Source organism: Stomoxys calcitrans, chromosome 2, assembly GCF_963082655.1.
Source record: "Stomoxys calcitrans chromosome 2, idStoCalc2.1, whole genome shotgun sequence".
Taxonomy (NCBI): domain Eukaryota; kingdom Metazoa; phylum Arthropoda; class Insecta; order Diptera; family Muscidae; genus Stomoxys; species Stomoxys calcitrans.
In genome coordinates this window covers 128,184,993-128,209,500 of record NC_081553.1, presented here as the reverse complement: position 1 = coordinate 128,209,500, position 24,508 = coordinate 128,184,993, and the positions used below count along the sequence as shown (strand labels likewise).

General features: G+C 37.9%; 1 protein-coding gene and 1 long non-coding RNA gene across 6 annotated transcripts in view; one reads left to right on the top strand and one right to left on the bottom strand.

Moving 5' to 3' along the window:
- The window catches only part of LOC106083945 (mushroom body large-type Kenyon cell-specific protein 1), a 490,542-nt gene that overhangs the window by 372,695 nt on the left and 93,339 nt on the right, over positions 1-24,508 (top strand). The window lies entirely within an intron of this gene.
- On the bottom strand, positions 197-1,489 carry LOC131995255 (uncharacterized). The gene is made up of 2 exons (XR_009397322.1): positions 484-1,489; positions 197-415 (listed from the first exon to the last, which is right to left on the bottom strand). It is a non-coding gene; the product is annotated as an uncharacterized LOC131995255 (long non-coding RNA).

Below are 24,508 nucleotides of genomic sequence, written 5' to 3'. Positions count from 1 at the left end.
AATCAAAATGATTCATAGGGGGAATTGTAGTTGCATTTTTTTAGCATTTATTTTTAGCCATGATGCCTTAATCGAATCAACTTGAAAATAACATTTCAACGAAATTGGCGAACCCAAGTTTTAGTCTTGTGCGGTAGATATCATTATGTACCACCCTGACGGTCACACCACAGACCAAACCATTTTGAAAAATGTGTTTTTTTTTTTGCTATTTTTTAATATCTGCTGCCATTTTGTTCTGGTGTTGTCTAAAAACTCAATCAACCACAACCCCTCTAAACACGCCAACGACACTAAAGCTTACTACGTTTTTTTTTTTTGGGTTCGCTGGAAAAAAACGCTGTCATTTTCAATAAAACAAACAAGCCAAACCAAACAAAACATGAAATGCCACTTTTTTCTCTCGATAGCAAAACTAAAAAAAAAGAAAAAAAATAATGCATTACTCAAAAATTTTCAAACGACAACTTGTAACCAACTTACACGGCCACAGACACAGAAAAGAAAACAACAGCAACGGCGACAAATTGAAATAAAATTCCAACCGAAAAAACCTTGAAATTGAAAGCAATTGATTTTTTATATGAACTTGCTGCCGCCCGCCCCGTCTCTCTAGACGGGGTGTCTCTCTAAATATTGCTATGCCAAAGTAATTTTTCTTGGTGTTGTTTCGCCAGAAAAAAGAATTAAATATAAAATTTGTTTAAATTAACTCAACCTCTTACAATGCCACACACACACACACACACAGCCACTTGCACACAAATAAAGCCGATCTGCTGCTCCATTCGTCTAACCACTACCATCATCCGACATCCCATTCCAAATATGGCCAAAGTGGCTGGAGGCATTCATAGATGTGAATACTACCGCCATTTACCGCCAGCAAAGCTCTGCTCAATTCACGGCGATTGACGGACGAACGGACGGACACACTCTTGGCTATTTGGATGGATGGATGGATGGATATATGAACTAGCGGTTGCAGTCCGTTCGACTGGTTTGCTGGCTTGCTGGCCACCAAATGTGAGCGATCGCCCCTCCGTAATGTTGCGCTGAAAATCAATTCCGCATACGTAAGATTGGTTGGCATTTGTGACCGCCAAATCGAAATGTCGGTGCATTAGATCAACGCAAAAAAAGAAAAAAATCGTCAGCGGCGGCTGTAACTTGTCTCAAAAAAAAAAAAACAACAAAAAATAGCTGAAAATGAACAAAAAAATTGTTTTCATATCGAAATCATAGAACAGAGAACACACATGCGCACTCATCAGCGCCGTGTTTTGAATTACAGCCCCAAAATAAAGATTAGGTGCACATGGTGCACATTAACAATTCATTTTACTTGCAAATATTTCATGACATCACTTTACAGGTTGTACAGATTTTGCACAAAAAATACAAAGGAACATGGAGACAAAACGTGAAGCAACCCATCTCAAATCAAAGAAAAAAGCATATGAAAAACTTGTAAATCCTTTATTACAAACATAAAAAAAAAAAATCATTGAGTGCTTCTCTGCTCGTGCTAAGCCGTTTTATAATTGAGTCCAGCTCAAGTTTGCTAAACTCCGAACCGCACTATGGGTAAATTATCCGAGCCAACACATAATCTCTACCCCTCTAAGATTGGTCAAACAATGCGCTTGCAGTAGCTCTTGGGGTGAAAATCTGTCGATATACATATATGACAGCTATATCTAAACCTGGGCCGATTTCTATGAAATTCTCCAGTAATATCGAGAGTCATACGAAAATCCTTCCTACAAAATTTGGAAAGAATCCATTTAAAACTGAGCACTTTCTTGTAATATTTCTCAAAATCGGACGAACATATATATGGGAGCTATCCCTTAATCTGAACCGATTTCGAGCAAACTTCTCAGATACTGTGGCAGTCGTCAAGGAAAGCTTTGCAAAATTTTGGCAAGATGAGAGCTATATATAAAACTGAACCGATATCCATGAAATTCACCAGTAATGTCGAGAGCCAAAAGAAAATCCTCGGTGTACAAAAGACCATTTTATTGCAGTATTACCGCAAATCGGACGAACATATATGTGGGAGCTATATCTAAATCTGAACTGATTTCGAGCAAACTTCTCACATACTGTGAAAGTCGTCGAGGAAAGCGTTGTACGAAGTTTTGGGAAGATTGGTCAATAAATACGCTTGCAGTGGCTCTAGAAGTGAATATCAGGCTATATATATACATGAGAGCTATATCTAAATCTGAACCGATTTCCATGAAATTCAACAGTAATGCCGAAAGTCACAAGAAAATCCCTCTTGCCAAATTTTGAGAGAATCGATTGACAAATGACCATTTTATTGCATTATTGCTGAAAATCGAATGAACATATATATGGGAGCTATATCCAAATCTGAACCGATTTTTTCCAATTTCAATAGGCTTCGTCTCCAGCCCGAAAAACATGCCTGTACCAAATTTTAAGACGATCGGATGAAAACTGCAACTTGTACTTTGTACACAAATTAACATAGACAGACGGACATAGCTAAATCGAATCTGAAAGTGATTCTGCGTCGATCGGTAAACTTATCAATGCGTCTATCTTTCTTCCTTTTGGGTATTACAAACAAATTCACTAAGTTATAATACCCTGTACCACAGTAGTGGTGTAGGGTATAATAATGATTCTTTCCATCAAGTTTCACTTAAGCGGAATTTTTCACAAAAGCGTATTGCAGTTATGCGGTTTCGACTGTACTTACTGAACGTCAGGGACCACAAAAAGGTTTCATTTCATGTTGTTTCTGTGTATTTGTTAAGAGTGCAGAATAAAACCATTTTTTTTTAATCAAAGTAAGTTTGACCTAGAGTTTGAAGTTTCGTCAAAAAAAAATCTGACATAATCGCTGCGAGTATACCCCTTAAATGAATTCAACACTTTATGTAAAGCTATATATAGCTCTATAAAATAGCCATATCCAAACATAGACCGATCTGAATCAAGTACGACACGAATGCTGAAAAGCCTAACATAAGTCACTGTGTCAAATTTGAGCGAAATCGGATGATAAATGTGCCTTTTATTGGGGCCAAGACTTTAAATCGAAGGATCGGTCTACTTGGCAGCTATATCCAAATCTGAACCGATCTGGCCGAAATTAAAAAAATATCGAAGGACCTAACACAACTCACAGTCCCAAATTTCGCCGAAATCGGACAATAAATGCGCCTTTTATGGGGTCAAAAACCTTAAATCTAGAGATCGGCCTATATGGCAGCTATATCCAAATCTAGATCGATCTAAGCCAAATTTAAGAAGGAAGTAAAGGGTGATTTTTTTGAGGTTAGGATTTTCATGCATTAGTATTTGACAGATCACGTGGGATTTCAGACATGGTGTCAAAGAGAAAGATGCTCAGTATGCTTTGACATTTCATCATGAATCGACTTACTAACGAGCAACGCTTGCAAATCATTGAATTTTATTACCAAAATCAGTGTTCGGTTCGAAATGTGTTCAAATTTTGACAAATTTTGTTCAGCGATGAGGCTCATTTCTGGTTGAATGGCTACGTAAATAAGCAAAATTGCCGCATTTGGAGTGAAGAGCAACCAGAAGCCGTTCAAGAACTGCCCATGCATCCCGAAAAATGCACTGTTTGGTGTGGTTTGTACGCTGGTGGAATCATTGGACCGTATTTTTTCAAAGATGCTGTTGGACGCAACGTTACGGTGAATGAACACATTTCGAACCGAACACTGATTTTGGTAATAAAATTCAATGATTTGCAAGCGTTGCTCGTTAGTAAGTCTATTCATGATGAAATGTCAAAGCATACTGAGCATCTTTCTCTTTGACACCATGTCTGAAATCCCACGTGATCTGTCAAATACTAATGCATGAAAATCCTAACCTCAAAAAAAATCACCCTTTACAAGGGTCTAATACTACTCACTGTCCCAAATTTCGGCAAAATCGCACAATAAATGCGCCTTTAATGGGCCAAAAAAAATCGAAAGATCGGCCTATATGGCAGCTATATCCAAATCTGGACCGATCTAATCCAAATTGAAGAAGGTTGTCGAAGGGCCTAACACAACTCACTAAGTCGAATTTCAGCCATATCGACCAAAAAATTAGCTTTTTATGGGCCCAAGAACTTAAATCGAGAGATCAGTCTATATGGCAGCTATATCCAAATCTGGATCGATTTGAGCCAAATTAATGGAGAATGTCGACTGGCCTTACACAACTCACTGTCCCAAATTTCAGCAAAATCGGATAATAACTGTGACTTTTATGGGCCTAAGACCCTAAATCGGCGGATCGGTCGAAATCACATGGACAGTTTTTGTACATTTTGAAACCAAAATAAGGACAGAACAAAGCATCTGGTGGGAATCACGACACCTGAAATAGAACTCCAATCTCACAACCAACTCAGATAGATCATTTTACTTCATAAAAATATATCAATACAGGTAAAATCAGTGTTCTTTACAGCGAGATTTTTTCCGTCAAGAAGTTATTTTCATTTTAAATTGATTCAAAGCTGCTTCTATGGCTTTTTGTGCCATAACACCATTCGAATAAGGAACATGGGGAGATCTGGTTACCAGTGCGCCTCCACGGCGTGATATGAAATCGATAATATCCAAATGAGAGACGTGAGAACAAATGGATTTGGCGACATCGATCTTGGCAACCAATGATTTCGTTTAGAAATAAAAACTATTGTACATCTTTTTTCATTGGGTCTTCTCCAGGTTTCGGCGTATTGGTAGATTTCTAAACACGAAAGTTAAAAATATGTGGAACTGTCGGTTTGCGCTTTTCTTATATTGGTCTTAAAATCTTATTGAGATTCCATTGCAGGATATTGTCTGGCTTTAGACCATTGTTTAATGCTTTCTATTCGAAGAATAGTATTGCAAAAAACATTTAAAAAGTCAGCAAAAAGTGTGTTGTTGCTAGAAGCATTTGACTGGTTTCCTTTATCGCGATTTCATTTTCAACCGAGAAAAATCATCAGAAGGATATGTCAAATGGATCAAGGTGCTTTACAACCATTCCAACTTTACAACTTACTTTAGTTGGAATGGTTGTAAAGCACCTTGATCCATTTGACATATCCTTCTGATGATTTTTCTCGGTTGAAAATGAAATCGCGATAAAGGAAACCAGTCAAATGCTTCTGGCAGCTACAGACTTTTTGCTCACTTTTTAAATGTTTTTTGCAATACTATTCTTCGAATAGAAAGCATTAAACAATGGTCTACAGCCGGACAATATCCTGCAATGGAATCTCAATATGTAAAACCATAAAGAATCTATGGATCATTATGCTTAAGAATTTCCCTTCTATGCAATGTACACAAATAAAGTAGTATTAGCTTCTTCTCCAACATCATTCATCTGCTTTTAATTGTTCGTTTCCCTTAAGCCCTTAAGCCTCAATTCAATTTACAAAATTGGAAAAAAGAATCATTAAACAATAATTAAATCATAAATTATGTGAAATATGTCCAAGTTGTACATTAAAACTTGTGGATTTAATAACAAATAATTTTGTCCATTGCTTCCGTATGGACAAACTTAACGCTCATATGCAATTTTCTTCCGGTGTATTACAAGTTTGGGGTTTTTGCGTATTTAGAAAAAAACATGGAATTCGCCTTTTGCTCACTCAAAACGAAATTATAATTTGAGGCAATACTAGAATTACACTTGGACTTAGTTGAAAAACAAACCAACAACAACAACAAAAAAGAACAGTGCGCAAAACTGGATTATGAGAGAGACTATTTATTTAAATTGTTTTAATTGTCAGTTTGCAATTTCGTTTTTTATTTATAGGGTTTTCGTTATTGTCGATGTGGCATGCTAATATTTCTAATACCAAACAGTAACCGGTTTGCAAAATTAAATAATTATTAAGCAAGTGTTGTAGTTGTTGTTGTAGCTGGTTTTTGCTTTCTGATTAACTTTTAACTATTTGTTATTGGATAAGAACTCAAAACGCAACAAGTCACCACAAAAATGGGCTCCAATCAGTAACAGCATTTAATAACTTGGCTAATTGCTGCGTTTCTCCAAGTACTCACATGAAATGTGAATATTCCACCCAAACGAGCAACCGGCCAAACGACGGATCTCTCGGCAGTGTGGTGCTGTTAATAAATCACAGCGCCTTTTTTTTGTAGTGCTTTCAAAATTAACACAAAACCCGAGAAAAATGCTTCCTCATTCCAAATGACCTTTAGATTTGATTTCTAACAAGTAAGCGAATTAAATTGGAAAACAATTTGATTTGAATAAGCCAAAACCAGTTTTTGTGTTTTTTGTTTTTTTTTTACTTTTTATTTAATTCAACATTTTGTTTTTCTTTTCTTCTTTCTTCCGATATATTCCTTAGTCCACAATAATCATGTAATACATATTAATGGGAGATTTCATTTTCATATTAAAACTTTGACAAAGTACTGGATTATTAAAACTAATCACCATTTATACAGTTTTTTGTTTGTTTTTAAACCAAAACTTATTATCTGTAGTGGAAATCATTTGAAGCAGTCATTATTTATTTGAGCTTTTGTCCACAGGTCATAATCCGCTAAGCGGCTTTTTTCAACTTCCCCATTTGCAGATTAGAATGTCAGAAAGTCTGAAATATTATATCATCAGATTTTTTTGGAAATGATTCAACGTAAAAGGAAAACTTTTGATGTGATTAGAAACTTAAGCTAAGTATTCTGTTCAGCTTTCGGAATAGTTGCGGAAAATTTTAACAATAAATCATAACTTTTTTAAACATAATTATAACACAATCTTACGACCATATTACAGTAGGATTATACTTCACATGTTTTTAGCTTTTGAATTTTTTTTTCTGTGGAGTTTGACATTCCTTATAGGAAAAGTTTTATAAAATAAAAACTTAAAAAAAAAGATTCCTTTTTTTCTTTAGAAAGTTAATTGTAGAGATTCGATTATAAAGGAGCTTATCACTTTTCAAAAATACTTTACTTACTTTAATTGGCTATGACAGAATATTTGTTCCACTAGCCGAACGTAGAATAGCGTTCCAAACGCCTCGATCTTCTGCGCACTTTCTAAAATCTCTGACACCAAGTTTCGAGTTGTCTCCCACCACTTGATCTTTCCATCGGGATTTTGGTCTTCCCGGTTTGCGTGTACCAGCGTGTTTGTCTTCAAAAGACTTCTTTGTTGGAGCTTCTTCATCCATTCTGACAACATGACCTAGCCAACGCAGCCGTCGTCATACAGCTCGTGGTTCATACGTCGCCTATATTCTCCATTAACGCAAACTGGTCCATATATTTTACGAAGAATCTTTCTCTCAAATACTCCAAGCACTGCATCATCTGCTTGCACAAGTACCCATGCTTCAGAACCATATATAATAACAGCACGGGTAGTATCAGTGTCTTGTTTAGCGTAATCTTCTTCCGTCGAGAGGTGGCCTTGTTTCTAAACTGCTTACTTAGTCTAAAGTAGCATCCGTTTGCCAGTATTATTCTTCGCTTTATCTCAAAAGTGGTGTTATTCGTTTCGGTTACGGTGGTGCCGAGGTAGATAAAGTTACTGACTTGTTGTGGTTCCCAACTTTCTCCATTTTCTTTATGTGCTCGGTTTTCAAAAATAGCTTCATGTAAATAATGACCGTGGCTCTGGTCTAAATGTTCTATTCATAAGGTCCAATTTTGCCTCACTATCGTTGACGGTCACGTTTCGCCCATGATCGTGTTTGAAAAATAGACCTATGACTCCACCATCAAATAAACGAACCGAAAAGTATGTTTATATTGGCCACTAAATCCGGATTAATGGCCTTTTCGAGATTTAAGTGCTAAATCCTATCATTTTTTGCAGGTTTTACTATACAGAAATAAATTCCATTTTTGCAAGATTTATTTTTGACCAAATTGTACGAAATTATACAATAAATGAGCCTTTTATGGGCCAAAAACCTTAAATCGAGAGATCAGTCTATATGGCAGCTATATCTGAATATTCACCGATCTGTGCCATACATGGCAGCTATATCCAAATCTGGACCGATATGGGCCAAGTTGCAGAGAAATGTCGAAGAGCCTAACACAACTCATTGTCCCAAATTTCGGCGACATCGGACAATAAATGCGCCTTTTATAGGGCCATAAACCTTAAATCAAGAGATCGGTCTATATGGCAACCATATCCAAATCTGAACCGATCAGGGTCAAATTGAAGAAGAATGTGGAAGGGCCTAACACAACTCACTGTCCCAAATTTCTGCAAAATCGAATAATAAATGTGGCTTTTATGGGCCTAAGACCCTAAATCGGGGGATCGGTCTATATGGCAGCTATATCCAAACTTGAACCGATCTGGGCCAAATTAACAAAGGATGTCGATGGGCCTATCATAACTTACTGTCCCAAATTTCAGCAAAACCGGATAATAAATGTGGCTTTTATGGGCCTAAGACCCTAAATCAGCCGATCGGTCTATATGGGGGCTGTATTAAAATATAGTCCGAGCGGACCACCCCCCTTACCCTAATTTTCAGAAACGCCAGATCTCGGAGAATTTTTTTTCTCGAAATTTTGTGTGCTCTCTTATAGTAACCTAAAAACAAAAATTAGGTATCCAAATTTCGGATGGGGTACGTGGGAGGCCGCCCCACCCCCAAACCTACGAAATATATATATAAACCAATGGGATTCCTATGGGATTCCAATGAATGGTTTTTAAGATTAGAAAACGTATCTGATATCCAATTGTCGGACCATGTGTTTGGGGGACCTACCCCCAAAAACAACCCTAAATCGGACATATTTTCCCAACATGGCAATATGGGACTCAAATGAAAGGTATTTACGATTATAATACGAATTTGATATCCAAATGTGGGACCAAGTTTCTGGGGGTCCACCCCTTCCCCAAAACACCCCCCAAACATGACTTATTTACTGAACATGGCAATATGGGGCTTAAATAAAAGCTATTTGAGTGTAGAATACGAATCTGATATCCAAATGTGGGACCAAGTATTTGAGAGGCAGTCCCTCCCCAGAAACATCCTCCAAAGAGAACAAATTTACGACCCTAGTAATATGGGGCTCAAAAAAAAAGGTCTTTGGGAGTATAGCACGAATTTGATATCAATTTTTGGGAAAGTTCCTATGGGGCCACCCCACGCCCATAACACCACACATATAGGAAGTATTTGTTGACCATTGAAATATGGGGCTCAAAAAAGAGGTATTTAGAGTAGAACACGAATATGATAAATACTTTCAGGGCCGAGTAACTGAGTGGCCGCCCCATCACCCAAACTGGCCATGTTTGCCGACTATGGGAATATGGGGCTCAAATGAAAGGTATTTGGGAGTAGACCACGAATCTGATATCAACATTCGGGACCAACTCTCCAGGGGACGTCCCACCACCATAACAACCCCCAAATAGGACGTATTTGTTCACCAAGACAATTTGGGTCATCAATACAGTGGAGCTCTATATAGATAGTTTTTGGGGCCCATACCCCAAACCGGACATATTTGCTGACTTTTGCAATAAGGGGTTCAATTGAAAAGTATTTGAGATTAGAAAACTTATTTGAAATCTGATTTCGAGGCCAATGCCAATATGGGGTTCAAATAAATGATATATAGATACATGAGAATAGAGCACGATGCTGACATACTTTCAGAGCTTAGTGTTTGGGGGACCACACCACTACCCAAAATACCCCTAAATCGGGCATATTTACCGACCATGTCAATGTGGGGCTCATATGAAAAGTATTGGGGAGTAGAGTACGAAATTGATTCACACTTTCGGGACCAATTTTCCGGGGGTCTACCCCTTTCCCAAAATATACCACAAACAACAATTATTTACTGACTTTCGCACTATGGGGCTTAAATAAAGGTATTAAGAGTAGAATACAAATATCCAAATGAGGCGCCATGTATTTGGGGTACCGCTCTTTCCCCAAAAACCCCCCAAAGCGTAAAAAATTTGCTAAACATGCCAATATGTGGCTCAAATGAGAAGTATTTGAGACAAGAGAGAGAGGGTATCAAGCCATATAACTATGGCTTGATACCTCACGTATCTCGCCATCATTAGAAGGGGATAAACACCGCTGAACAATTTTCTGATGTTCTCGCCTGAATTCGACTTTGATGGACCTCGGGTGATGTTTTCATTTGGATTATTAAACAATCCGTATCACATTTCGAGCAAATATTGGGTTGCCCAAAAAGTAATTGCGGATTTTTTAAAAGAAAGTAAATGCTTTTTTAATAAAACTTAGAATGAACTTTAATCAAATATACTATTTTACACTTTTTTTCTAAAGCAAGCTAAAAGTAACAGCTGATAACTGACAGAAGAAAGAATGCAATTACAGAGTCACAAGCTGTGAAAAAATTTGTCAACGCCGACTATATGAAAAATCCGCAATTACTTTTTGGTCAACCCAATATGTTCAAACTGTAAAAACTACGGTTGACAACTGACATCATTATAGCAAATTACACAAAATCTGACAAACATATATGTGGGAGCTATATCGAACTCTGAACCGATTTCGACCAAACTTCTAAGATCTTGTGGTAGTTGTCGAGGAAGGCATTGTGCAAAACTTTAGCAAGATTAGTCAATAAATGCGCCTGCAGTGGCTCTAGAAGTGAAAATCCGGTGATATACATATAGGGTAGCTATATCTAAATCTGAACCGATTTCTATTAAATTCACCAGTAATGTCGAGAGTTTATAGAAAACCCTTCCTGCCAAATTTCGACAGAATCGGTTTACAAATGACCACATTATTGCAATATTAGTCCAAATCGGACGAACATATATATGGGAGCTATCTCCAAATCTCAACTGATTTTTTCCAATTTCAATAGTTTTGGTCTCTAGGCCGAAAAACATACCTGTACCAAATTTTTAGACTATCGGACGAAAATTGCGACCTGTACTTGGTACACAAATTAACATAGACGGAGAACAGACAGACAGACGGATGGACATAGTAAAACCGAATCAGAAAATGATTCTGAGTCGATCGGTATACATATGAATGGGCCTATCTCTCGTCCTTCTGGGTGTTATTAACAAATTCACTAAGTTACAATACCCTGTACCTCAGTAGTGGTGTGGGGTATAATACCCTGTACCCTGTACCACATTATTGGTGTAGGGTATAAACCGTTTAAAGAATTTGCCGCTGATGGTAGTGTAACTTGCATCTTTTTGACGGTGGATGATATCGTGCAATTAAATAAAACCATCATACTGTTATATAAAAAAGATCACAAAAATATGCCCATTGAACAAATTACACTTAATAGGTTCTAAACACACCACAATAGTTTAAACCATCAACTAACCACAATTGCCTAATAATACAACCATTCTAACAAAACGCTTAACATCGAGTTAACACAATTTCCATTAAATGAGGATGCAATGAAATAATTATGAAAACACTTATTAGACTACTAATCACTACACAATCCTGCTACACACACATAAAATAGCAATGCTGTTGTGCTATGCACTCTGCACGTACTCGGAGAACCGCACTAGTTGGCCAAACAATTTGGCTAACCATGGTGGGGAAGTAAAGACCAGAGAAAACTCCAAATCCGACAAACTACTCGGTCAATGCAATTTAAGTTCATGTGTGTAAAACGAGCCGTAAATCATGAATGTAATCACCGCACTTTCGGCATACTTGTTGCCCTTGGAAATGCAACAGATGAACACATCAGACATCATCGTCATCATCGTCATCATCATCATCATTTAATGCTTATGGTGGCCAACAAAGTTCCTGTGGCACAAAAAAGGCTTAAGCAAAAGGCAAAAGTGGCCCAAAAATCTCATAGACCAACACTTTGGCAAATTGAACAACAAACGCTCCAAAAGTATTCACATACTCCTTGGGATCAACCATCACCCAAACCAGCAAAGTCCTTGCCACAGACATGATAGCCCCAGACGAATGTATCCGTTTCCAGCTACTCATGCATATGCAATGGATATGGCCTGAGACCTGCACAAACTTTTAAACCCCTGTAAGCCTTCATATGTCCTTCCAGAACCAACACCAACACCAGCACTCATCACTTGCAGCATTTAACACCAAACAGTCGCGCTGGAGTGAGATGGGCCATTATGCTGCACTTGTCCTTTGCACCATTTACCCATGATGGGATAACAAGCAAATTTTGATTGTGTACAGATCAACTTAATTCCACTTGTGGACTGATACTTTTTATGACGCTACCCACTTGACTACACTTCAACGGGGGCCGAAAAAAGCTGAAAATCCCCCCAAAAACAGAAAAAACAATTTGGTTTCCCCAAAAAACACGCAGCAAGACAAATACATACCACCGAAAAAAGGCTCAATCGGCGGCATCAAGTTAATACATTTGGTGCATTCCTGGCCGAGAGCCATGAAAAAATCACCATTGCCCGCAGAGACACAACACTGTGAATTGGGCAATTGACGCCTTGCATGCATACAGCTATGTTCCGTCAGTCTGTCCTGGCCAGGAATGCAAACGTTCACATAGATAGACCCATTCAACCATATGGGGATGCACAAAATACCAAGCACCAAAAAAAAAAGGAAAAGTAAAACTTCCAGGCCCAAAGGATTCACGAATAAAAACTGCACTCAACACAGATTGTTAAGCGTAACAGACATATGGAATTGGCCATCACGTTGCAAAAAAAAAAAGAAAAACCTCAAAAAAAATAACAACCGAAATTTTTGCGCAACCAAATTGCAGGATAAACTCCCAAAAAAAAATGTTGCGAAATATGTAGCCGGCTTTTAGGCGCTCTCAATGCAGCTTAAGTGGTGATGCTGTGTGAATGCAGATGTGCATTAGGGTGGGTGGGCATGACCCTTAAAACTCACTGTAAGGAAAAACTCAAAAAAGAAGAAATTCACAAAAATGCTAAAAACACATACGGAACAAAGCTTTCTTCTGAAATTCTAATTGCGGATTTGAGCTCTGTGGTATAATTTCGAAATATTTTATTTGGGACTTTTGCGTAGGCGAATAAGTCACGAAAAGCAAAAAAATTAAAATTGTGTTAAGTTCGGCTCTATATACACGCCACAATAAAAAGCATTATCCTTCTCTTTTAAGGACGAAACTATAAAATGATAATGATGATACCCTTGGAGTTTTATATATGATTGGCTTGGAAGCAGTTCGCCCTGTAGGTGCTCAAAAAATCAAATCAGGAGATCGGTTTGTAAAATGTCAAAAAAATGGAGAAATCTACCCTCCTGAAGCTTAAAAATTACAATCAGCGGTATTTTCAGCGGTGATTATCCCCTTACTAATGATGGCTACATTTGTGAGGTATCCTGAAATGTTAAATCTTCTCTACCAAGTGATGTCTCTATGCGGCACACAGTTCGAACTCGGCGTTAAAAAAGGGAGGACCCTTATCATTTACTTTAATCCCACTGCAGTCATTGATATGAGGGAAGTATCTCCTGTTCCTAAATGGAATGTTCAAATTTAGTATTTAGTAGTATGTCAGATTATAAACTGATTTGGACCGCACTTGGTAAAGATGATTGAGGTCATAGAAATTATTAATCCAAATCCCTCATGAAATAACATCGAAAGGTCGATTTATATGGAAGCTATATCTTTACATAGGCCTGTTTCACCCAAGTGCTATTCCAACCGACCTAAATTGACAAGAAATCTTTGTGCAGAACTTCGAGCGGCAAACTCTATTTGTTCGAAAGTTAGCGTGCTTCCAAAAGATGGAGCGACATTGATGAATCGACTTAAGAAGGCATTCATATCAAGATATTCTTCTTTCTCAATATATTTTTATTTCAAGGTGTTACGAACGGAATGCTTTGTTATGTAGTTCTTTCTATGGTGTAAGGTATAACAGGCAGCCATTGTGGATGCATGGCTGAAGTAAATAACTTGCAGAAGAGTTACAACCCACTCTAATATACCTCAAAAAGTATGCACAAAAATTCATTTGTGCATCATCACCGCCATTGTCTTCATAGAGTGGTGTGCATTTTAAGGCTCTATACAAAACATCATCCATTGGCCCTGCATACATATATCCTTGCACTCACATACGACCAAACACCTATGCTATCTGCCTGGCTTTCGCTGTCTAGCGATTTTGGTAGATATTATTTTGTTCTTATTTGACCAAAAATATGTTCACCATTTGATTTCTTTTTTATCTTTGTTTTCCTCCTGTCCATTCTTTCATATCGTTATTTCTGTTGTTTTTTCCCATCCCTCATTGACATGGACTTTTGCCGGCTGTATATCTTAGTTATCTGGCCGAGCTGTGTTTAAGTGCAGGGAGATTTATGATTCAATCAAAATGAATCACTCACTGACTTTTGTTGATCACGAGTGATTTATTGAATGTGCAATGTTTTAACTTAATTGTTATTATTTTTATGATGAGATGCAAAGGAGATACTTGAATTAATCGACGAACAGTCATTTGCAATGTGGCATGACTGTTTTTTTGTTATTAATTCGATCTACAAATAGGCCTGTACACAATGAAAGGATATATAGATATCTAAATGAATCTCAAATCTCAAACCTCCATTAAAAATTTGTCTTGGGCACACCATAGCAATTATTTCCAAGCCAAAGGATCTGCTTGAGATTATTTTTGTGTACGTGCAACGTAATGTGGAAGAGAGTGTACTCACCCTATTTCACATTTTTGCCAACCACTGGTCTATACGCTCAAATACTTACCCTTTCACTCTAGTAGGAGAGGCAGAAGAGAATAATTATTGTTCCGGTAAACGAATATTCATTTGCGGCTATCAAATTACTTTTGCAATCAACGAGTTTTTGGTTATACAACAAAAGGAAGGTCCAGTTAAAGCACACGGAGCTGCTAAAGGGTTTACAATAAACAAAGCTAGATACATTCAATAATACAATAATACGTTGAACGGATACAATAAAAGCAGAACTTCGTGATAAAAGTATTTTGTTTGTAGTAAAAATATTCCAAACATTTTATTTTTTTGAGTGTAGAAGTCTTTGTGTTTAATCCGATGACAATTGAGGCTTCGAGGGGCTCAAGAATTGAAATACATTGATCAGTTTATAAAGAGGCTATATCAATTTATAGACCGATTCGTATCATACTTTTCACGGATGTTGGAAATTAAGGCCATTACGGGTTCAAGAAGTCAAAACTTATGATCGTTTATATGGGGGCTATATGAGTTTATATACCGATTCGAATCATACTCGGCATGGCTATTGAAAGTCAAAACAGAACTCTTTGTGCAAAATTTCAGCCAAATCTCACGACAAATGAGGCCTTTAGAGTCTCTAGGAGTCAAAACTAGGGTTCAGGCTATATCCAAATCCGAGGCGATATGACCCAATTGCAAAACTGCATGGATGAGAAGTCGATATCCAAAATTTCAAGCTAATATCTTTGTTCGTTCGACCCCTTTCCGGATTTCCACAGACGGACGGTGTTGGGTATAAAAATAAATGTTCTCGTTTGTTTCCACAACCGTTTTAATTGAAGCAGAGATATATTGAATAAAAATGTACTAGCGCGGTAGCTGAAGGGCAAAATATTGCCCTGCGATGGAATCACAATGCCATGTTTGCACTCAGGGAGCTTGGCATTCTGATGTAGGGCGGTTACTGTCTCATTTCCATTTTATTTAGATATTATAAATGCCGAGGGTTTACTATATTTTGAGAAAAGTGAGACCTCGATCTTTACTTATGGCACCATTGTGAAGTCAGGCACGGGATTGGAGGTCTACTCCGAAAGCCACCTTATTTCTCTGAAATTGCCATTACGATATCCGCAAGGGAAATGCAGGTAAAGTTTTTACCGCCTTCAAAAATCAGAATTAGTGTGAATCACATAGCGGAGCTCAAAACCTTGGTTTCGAGGAATGTAATGTATAGAGTCTCTGATAAATCATTAGCATCATAACTTAGGTTTGCAGACAGGATGGTATTTCGGAAAATGAGAAGACGAAGGAATGCAACAAAAAGGGTTCATCCACGAAGCAGTCGCTGGTTTAGCTCACGTGCCATTTGTCGAAATGTTTAACAATGTATAGGGAATGACCGGTGTGGAGTCTGTGACGTAGTGAGCATCTGTACATGGATTCCGAACTGCTCGGATTCACTGGTCTACCGTCGACCAAAGGAGGAAGAATGTGTTGCTGACTTTTGATAAGTTGTCACTGAGCTTTATTACTGAAGTAATAACCGGACACTGGAAATTCGACATAATGCTTACTGTAGAAAATGTCTTATTTGAAGATGAGACGATCAAGCATTTTCTTGATTCCTGCTCAAGTCTACAGGGGCACAGAATTTTCCATCTTGGGAAGGCGAGTTTTCCGGGTGATCTTTCAGACGTATCACTAGGACACATACGGTGGCCGTGAATTGTTACTCCTCCGGAGATGCGCCTACACGAGGGTGTGTCGGATAAGCTCTTGCTCCCTTCTCTCATCTTGTGTACCTATTCAGTCTCCAGATCTGATCTAGGGACTCCATCAAAGAAGCTTTACATGGCAAAAACTCTTTCAAATGTGCAATTAATTAGTTATCGGTTAACCATGCAGGATTTGAACTAATTGGTGGAAAACGTGATGTGACCATAAAATGTTGCTCCAATAGTTATTTTCACGTTATCGCAGAAATTTGTTTTTTTTTTATTTTTGGCTCGTTTTATCTCAACAGTCTTGTTTAGCTCATACACTAAAATCATGTAATGAAATAATATTGAAGTCATAGACATGATATGGCCCTATTGCTAGATAAGATTTAAATGAGATAAGGGAAAAATTAATTGTTAATCTTATCGACTGACACTATTCAAATGTTGTTACTTATTGACATGAATTATGAAATCACAAACTATAGGTTGAGTGCAATTTATTTGCCAAGAACAATAGATATTGCACAATGCATTACACTCAAACCTTGGGCAAAGTTGGCATCATTCGTATTGAGAAAAATTGTATAATGTAATTTAGTAACAAATCGTATATGATATTGTTATTTATATTAAGAAATTTAAAAAATTATATTTCTTGTATAAAACTTAATCGAACGAATTGCAAAACTGTGGCAAACTTTTGAATGAAAAATCGTGATATTGCTTTATTAAGGGCTTTTTATACCCACCATCGAAGGATGGGGGTATATTCATTTTGTCATTCCGTTTCCAGCACATCGAAATTTCCATTTCCGACCCTATAAAGTATATATATTCTTGATCAGCGTAAAATTCCAACACGATCTAGCCATGTCCATCCGACTGTCTGTTGAAATCACGCTACAGTAGAGTTGTTGAGCTGAAACTTTGCACATATTCTTTTTTTCCATAAGCAGGATAAGTTCGAAGACGGGCTATATCGGACTATATCTTGATATAGCCCCCATATAGACCGATCCGCCGATCTGCGCAGTTGTTGTCCGATGTCGCTAAAATGTGGGACATTGAGTGAAGTTAAGCCCCTCCACATACTTCTGATATATGGCACAGATCGGTCTAGATTTGGATATATGTAGCTGCCATATAGACCGATCTTTGTCCGATGTCGCCGAAATTTGGGACAGTGTTGTTGTGTTAGGCCCTTCGATATCCTTCTTCAATTTAGCCTAGATCGGTCTAGATTTGAATATTTGAATCGCCGATTTAAGGTTTTAAGCCCATAAAGGCGCATTTATTGTCCGATTTTGTCAAAATTTGGGACAGTGCATTAAGTTATGCCCCTCGACATACTTTTGACACTTGGTCTAGATCAAGATTTGCATATAGCTGTCATATAGACCGATCCGCCGAGTTAGGGTCTTGAGCCCATAAAATGAGCATTTATTGTCCGATTATGCCAACATTTGGGACAGTGTTTTTGTGTTAGGCCCTTCGACATCCTTCTGCAATTTAGCCCAGATCGGTCCAGATTTGGATACAGCTGCATTATAGGCCATAAAGACCGAATCGCCTATTTAAGGTTTTGAGCCCATAAAGGCGCATTTATTGTCCGATTTTGTCAAAATTTGGGACAGTGCATTAAGTTATGCCCCTCGACATACTTTTGACATTTGGCCTAGATCAAGATTTGCATATAGCTGTCATATAGACCGATCCGCCGAGTTAGGGTTTGAGCCCATAAAATGAGCATTTATTGTCCGATTTTGCCAACATTTGGGACAGTGTTTTTGTGTTAGGCCCTTCGACATCCTTCTGCAATTTAGCCCAGATCGGTTTAGATTTGGATATTGCTGCCATCTCTCGATTTAAGGTTTTGGGCCCACAAAAGGCTCATTTATTGCCCAATGTCGCCGAAATTTGGGACAGTAAGTTAAGTTAAGCCCCACGACATACTTCTGAAATATGGCACAGATCGGTTCAGATTTAGATATAGCTGTCATATAGACCGATCTCTCAATTAAAGGTTTTTGGCCCATAAAAGGCGCATTTATTGTCCGATGTCGCCGAAATTTGGGACATTGGGTTGTGTTAGGCCCTTCGACGTACTTCTTCAATTAGGCTCAAATCGATCAAGATTTAGATATAGCTGACCGATCTTTCGATTTAAGATTTTTGGCCCACAAAAGGCTCATTATTGTCCGATGTCGCCGAAATTTGGGACATTGGGTTGTGTTAGGCCAGTCGACATACTTCTTCAATTTGGCCTAGATCGATCAGGATTTGCATATAGGTGCCATATAGAGGGCCATAAAAAGCGCATTTATTGTCCGATTTCGGCGAAATTTGGGATATTGAGTTGTGTTAGGCTCTTCGACATTTTTCTGAAACTTGGCCTAAATCGGTCCAGATTTGGATATATCTGCCATATAGACCGATATCTCGATTTAAAGTCTTGGCCCCATAAAAGGCATATTTATAATCCGATTTCACTGAAATTTGACACAGTGACTTATGTTAGGATTCTTAACATCCGTGTCGTATGTGGTTCAGATCGGATTATTTTTAGATACAGCTACTAAAAAGACCAATATTTTGTTATACACAATTGAACAATGACTTGTACTTATTAGTATTTGGTCCAAATGGGAAAATATTTCGATATAGTTGATATGGGGCATAAGGTTGCATACTTTACCATACTTTTTTCACCGGATTTTGACGAAAGGTGGTTTACATATATACCCTAGGTGGTGAGTATCCAAAGTACGGCCCGATCAAACCTAACCCCTTTTTACTTGTTTATGCTAATAATGTTTTGAACCTGTGTATGTGATTGAAATAAAAAACATTACAACATATTTACTCAATCGTACATACAAATTGGTAGTAGATTAGGAGGAATCGAAAAAACACCCCTATGGCAATTCCAAAATCGTAAGCATGTGAAAATGAAAACATTGACTTATGTATGTGTAGGCGAAAAATCGACATACGCAAACCCTAAAAGATTCGATTTCGAGCGGTTGTTGTTTGTTCGTCTGGTATTATTCGACATCCACAAACAGGCTAATGTAGATTTGAAGTAGGTTTAGTTGAAAGATTTACTTTATGGAATTGTCAAATAAACCTATATCAAATCTTCATTAAGATTTGTGAATAAAGCTGTATATGTATAATTGAATGAATTTGAAATTTAACCATATTATGAAAAAACTCCGCTAACTAGATATTTAGTGGCACCGATTTTGTAATGCCTCGTCCGGATGTCACCATACAAGTACCAAAATTCAGCCAATTCTAATAACTAAATAGTTTGGGATTTAATTGTCTAATAAAAATACCAGAAGTGCGTGGTTTTTTCACTACTCCTTCTTTGGTACGATATCCACATGTTGTGTCATTAATAATTTTTAAATAGTCTGACCACCATTTGCTAATCAATGTCATTTAAAATAAGAATAATACACACTAACATATGAATATGTACATGTACATGTCCATGTATTTTCTTCTATATACACGAAATTTTGTATTGTAGTCGTATTTTAAAATGTTCTATAATGCCATGTGTACAAATATCTGTGTGATTCTTTACATATGTACAAAATTTATTTTCTAACAAACAACCCCACTATCAACTGCACCAACATCGGAGACGTCATCATTGCCATCTGTGCTGCAACTAAAGCTGCTGCAGCAGCTGTTGTTGTCGTCATCGTTGTTTGCTCCACGTCAACTATCTAAGCTCTATGTGTTTTTCGAATCAACAAGTGGCGAAATACTTCTAATGTATGCCAGATACATTCACTTCGCCAGATACATACACATCTATGCGGAAGCATACCAAATATGTGTATCTTCTAAAATCTAACTCGTGGATGAAAATTGATAATCATCACGATGATGTCATAAATATGCCAATTTTTTATTTGGTTTTTATGCAATTTTTTCAATTAAGTAGGATGTCTGCAACAAACGTGATTTGAAGCATTTAACGAGCAAAATCATATTGAGTTCGTCCGAGCCAAATCTTATATACCCTTTATCATGAATAGGAATTTGTCATGTTCTTTTCATGATCTGGGAGGCCAATACAAGAAATTCAATGAATTACTACCGCTTCCTGAAGGGTACTCAAGAGATCAAATCCACACAATTGGTTCAGATCGTTTTATTTTAAGATATAGCTACTAAAAAGATCAATATTTTGTTATACACAATTGAACAATGACTTGTACTTGGTAGCATTTGGTCCAAATCGGAACATATTTCAATATAGCTGCTATGGGGCATAGGTAGGCATTTTTCAACGGATTTTGACGAAAGGTGGTTTAAGTATATACACGAGGTGGTGGGTATCCAAAATTCGGCCCGGCCGAACTTAACGCCTTTTACTTGTTATACCCTCCACCATAGGATGGGGGTATACTAATTTCGCCATTCTGTTTGTAACACCTCGATATATGCGTCTGAGACCCCATAAAGTATATATATTCTTGACCGTCATGTCATTTAAGTCGATCAGCCATGTCCATCCGTCTGTCTGTCGAAAGCACGCTAACTTTCGAAGGAATAAAGCTAGGCGCTTGAAATTTTCCCCAAATATTTTTCATCAGTATAGGTCCGTTGGGATTGTAAATGGGCCAAAACGGTCCATGTTTTGATATAGCTGCCATATCAACCGATCTTGGGTCTTGACTTCTTGAGCCTATAGAGGTCGCAATTATTATCGGATTTGGCTGATTTTGCACAATGTGTTTTGTTTTGTTTCGCAACAACTATGCAACTATATGGTCTGAATCGGTCTATATCCTGATGCAGCTCCCATATAAACCGATATCTTGACTTTACTTCGTGAGCAGAGGTTAGCATGTCCGCCTATGACGCTGAACGCCTGGGTTCGTATCGTGGCGAGACCAACAAAAAAAAAATGTTCAGCGGTGGCTTTCCCCTCCTAATGCTGGCAACATTTGTGAGGTAATATGCCATGTAAAACTTCTCTCCAAAGAGGTGTCGCACTGCGGCACGCCGTTCGGACTCGGCTATAAAAAGGAGGCCACTTATCATTGAGCTTAAACTTGTATCGGACTGCACTCATTGATAGGTGAGAAGTTTGCCCCTGTTCCCCAGTGGAATATTCATGGGCAAAATTTGCAGTTTTTGCCCCTATGGGGCGCAATTCTTATCCGATTTGGCTGGGAAAATAGGAAATGCTACAACGTCTCATTACCTTCCGCATATGCCCTACACATGCTATCACTTGCTGCACCGATTTTGCATAAGTGAGCTCCTAGTCCTATATATACCGTTATGATACCTAAGGCTATACTGACCTCCTTCTTACTTCCTTGCTGTAATAGCCTTATCCGGATCGTGAGATCCAGATCTATCCATAGGATTTTCGCCGTCCTACTGACTGTCTTCCGGTTAACCAAGTTTATCGACCGCAATTCTCTGGACTCTGGTCCGTCTGCCCCTTTATTCCCCCTTACTCCGTTATGGCCCGGCACCCAAACAATGCGGATTGTGCCATCCTCAGAGAAGGCGTTAATCTCCTTCTTACACTGCAAGACTGTTTGTGACCTTACCGTTCTAGTTGTTATTGCCCTTAAGGCCAGTTTACTGTCCGTAAAGATGTTCATACCCGACGTCCACGTGTTAGTACTACACCACCTCACGCATTATGTGACTAACGCGAGGACGTCTAGTGTGAGCATCGAACCCTAAATATGCCATTTATCATGGATCTTGATAATACCAATATCAAAAATTTGACTTATATGGATCATATGACATTTCTCATAGTATAGCTCTACATATGTTTTAAATATCCAAATTAGATTTTTGATGAATTTCTACATTAAACACTAAACATGTCAATATGCTGCAACAGCAACTTCTCGTTTTCGGTTGACTATGTATATGTACAACGTCATACTATATAAACACTAGATTTACAACACCATAGGTGACGAAAAGCAATGACAATATGTACTTTGTCTAAACTATATTTTATGAATGAAATGTATTTTTCGCATTCATATAACAAGCATTCATATCAATGTATGTGTGTGAGTGTTTGCGTACAGTATGCAATATATTGCTTAGTATCTAAATAATTCAAATGGATTTTCTAATAAATAAAGTTTAGCTATACATTTTCTATTTGTTATATACTTTACATAGTTGAACATATACACACATACCTATGTATGTATGTACATGTTTGCATTCTAATATGTATGTATACCGCATGTATGTGTCTCTGTAATTTGTGTGTGCGCAATGCAACAAGTCAACAAAGGGAATTTTATGCAACAGGCTTCCGTAAGGATTGCATAGTAACCAAACAATCATACAGCCAACCATTCATGGGTATGAGCGTGTTGTGTGCACAACTCCAAAAAATTATAGTAATACAACAATAACAGTAACAATAACAACCAAATATTTTATTGTGCTCTATACCTATTTGTATTAGGGTGTTTCACACACATTAGTCTTTCAGAAAATCCTTCAAGCTTAGGAAAGACATATGTTGGATTCATAAATGCAAATGCAAATTTACCCATGAACATTCCATTAAAGAACTTGGGCAAACTTCTCACATATCAATGAGTGCCGTCCGATTCAATTTTAATCTCAATGATAAGGGACCTCCTTTTTGTAGCCGAGTCCGAAAGGCGTGCCGCAGAGCAACACCTCTTTGGAGAGAAGTTCTATCATAGCAAAGTACCTCAGAAATGTCGCCAGCATTGGGAGGGGATAACAACCGCTGAAAACTTGTCTGATGTTCCTGCAAGGATTCGAATCCAGGAGTTCAGCATCATAGGCGGACATGCTAACCTCTGCGCTACGGTGAACTCCGTCGAGTTCATACATCATTAGTCAAAATTTAGTATGTGAAATCTGTTAAAGGAAGTCATGGGATTTTTAATAATCGGTGAAATATCTTTGGCAAGCTCTTACATTTTCTGAAAATGCAGATATGGACCCCACTGTAACAAAATCGTAGATTTCCTTCTCAATTTAAATATTTATACCATTCACCATAGGATGGGGGTATACTAATTTCGTCACTCTATTTGTAACTCCTCGAAATATTCGTCTAAGGCCCCATAAAGTACACATATTATAGATCGTCATGACATTTTAGGTCGAACTGGTCATGTCCGTCCGTCTGTCCGTCTGTCTGTCCGTCTGTCTATCGAAAGCACTCTAACTTTCGAAGGAGTAAAGCTAGCCACTTGAAATTTTGCAAAAATACTTCTTATTAGTGTAGGTCGATTGGGATTATAAATGGGCTATATCGGTCCACGTTTTGATATAGCTGCCATATAAACCGATCTTGGGTCTTGACTTCTTGAGCCTCTAAAGGGCGCAATTCTTATCCGATTTGACTGAAATTTTGCACGAGCTATTTAATTGTGACTTCCAACGACAGTGCTGAGTATGGTTGAAATCGGTCTATAACCTGATATAGCTGTCATATAAACCTATCTGGGGTCTTGACTTCTCGAGCCGCTAGGGGCCACAATTCTTATCCGATTTGGCTGAAATTTAGCATGAGGAGTTTTGTTATGACTTTCAACAACTGTGCTGAGTGTGGGTGAAATTGGTTCATAATCTGATATAGCTGCCATATAAACCTATCTGGGGTCTTGACTTCTCGAGCCGCTAGGGGTCACAATTCTTATCCGATTTGGCTGAAATTTTGCATGTGGTGTTTTATTATTACTTTCAACAACAGTGCTAAGAATAGTTCAAATCGGTTCATAACCTGATATAGCTGCAATATAAACCGATCTGGGGTCTTGACTTCCTGAGCCTCTAAAGGGCGCAATTCTCATCCGATTTGACTGAAATTTTGCATGAGCTGGTTTATTGTGACTTCCAACGACAGTGCTGAGTATGGTTAAAATCGGTCTATAACCTGATATAGCTGTCATATAAACCTATCTGGGGTCCTTACTTCTTCAGCCACTAGAGGGCGCAATTATTATCGGATTTGGCTGAAATTTAGCATGACATGTTTTACTATGACTTC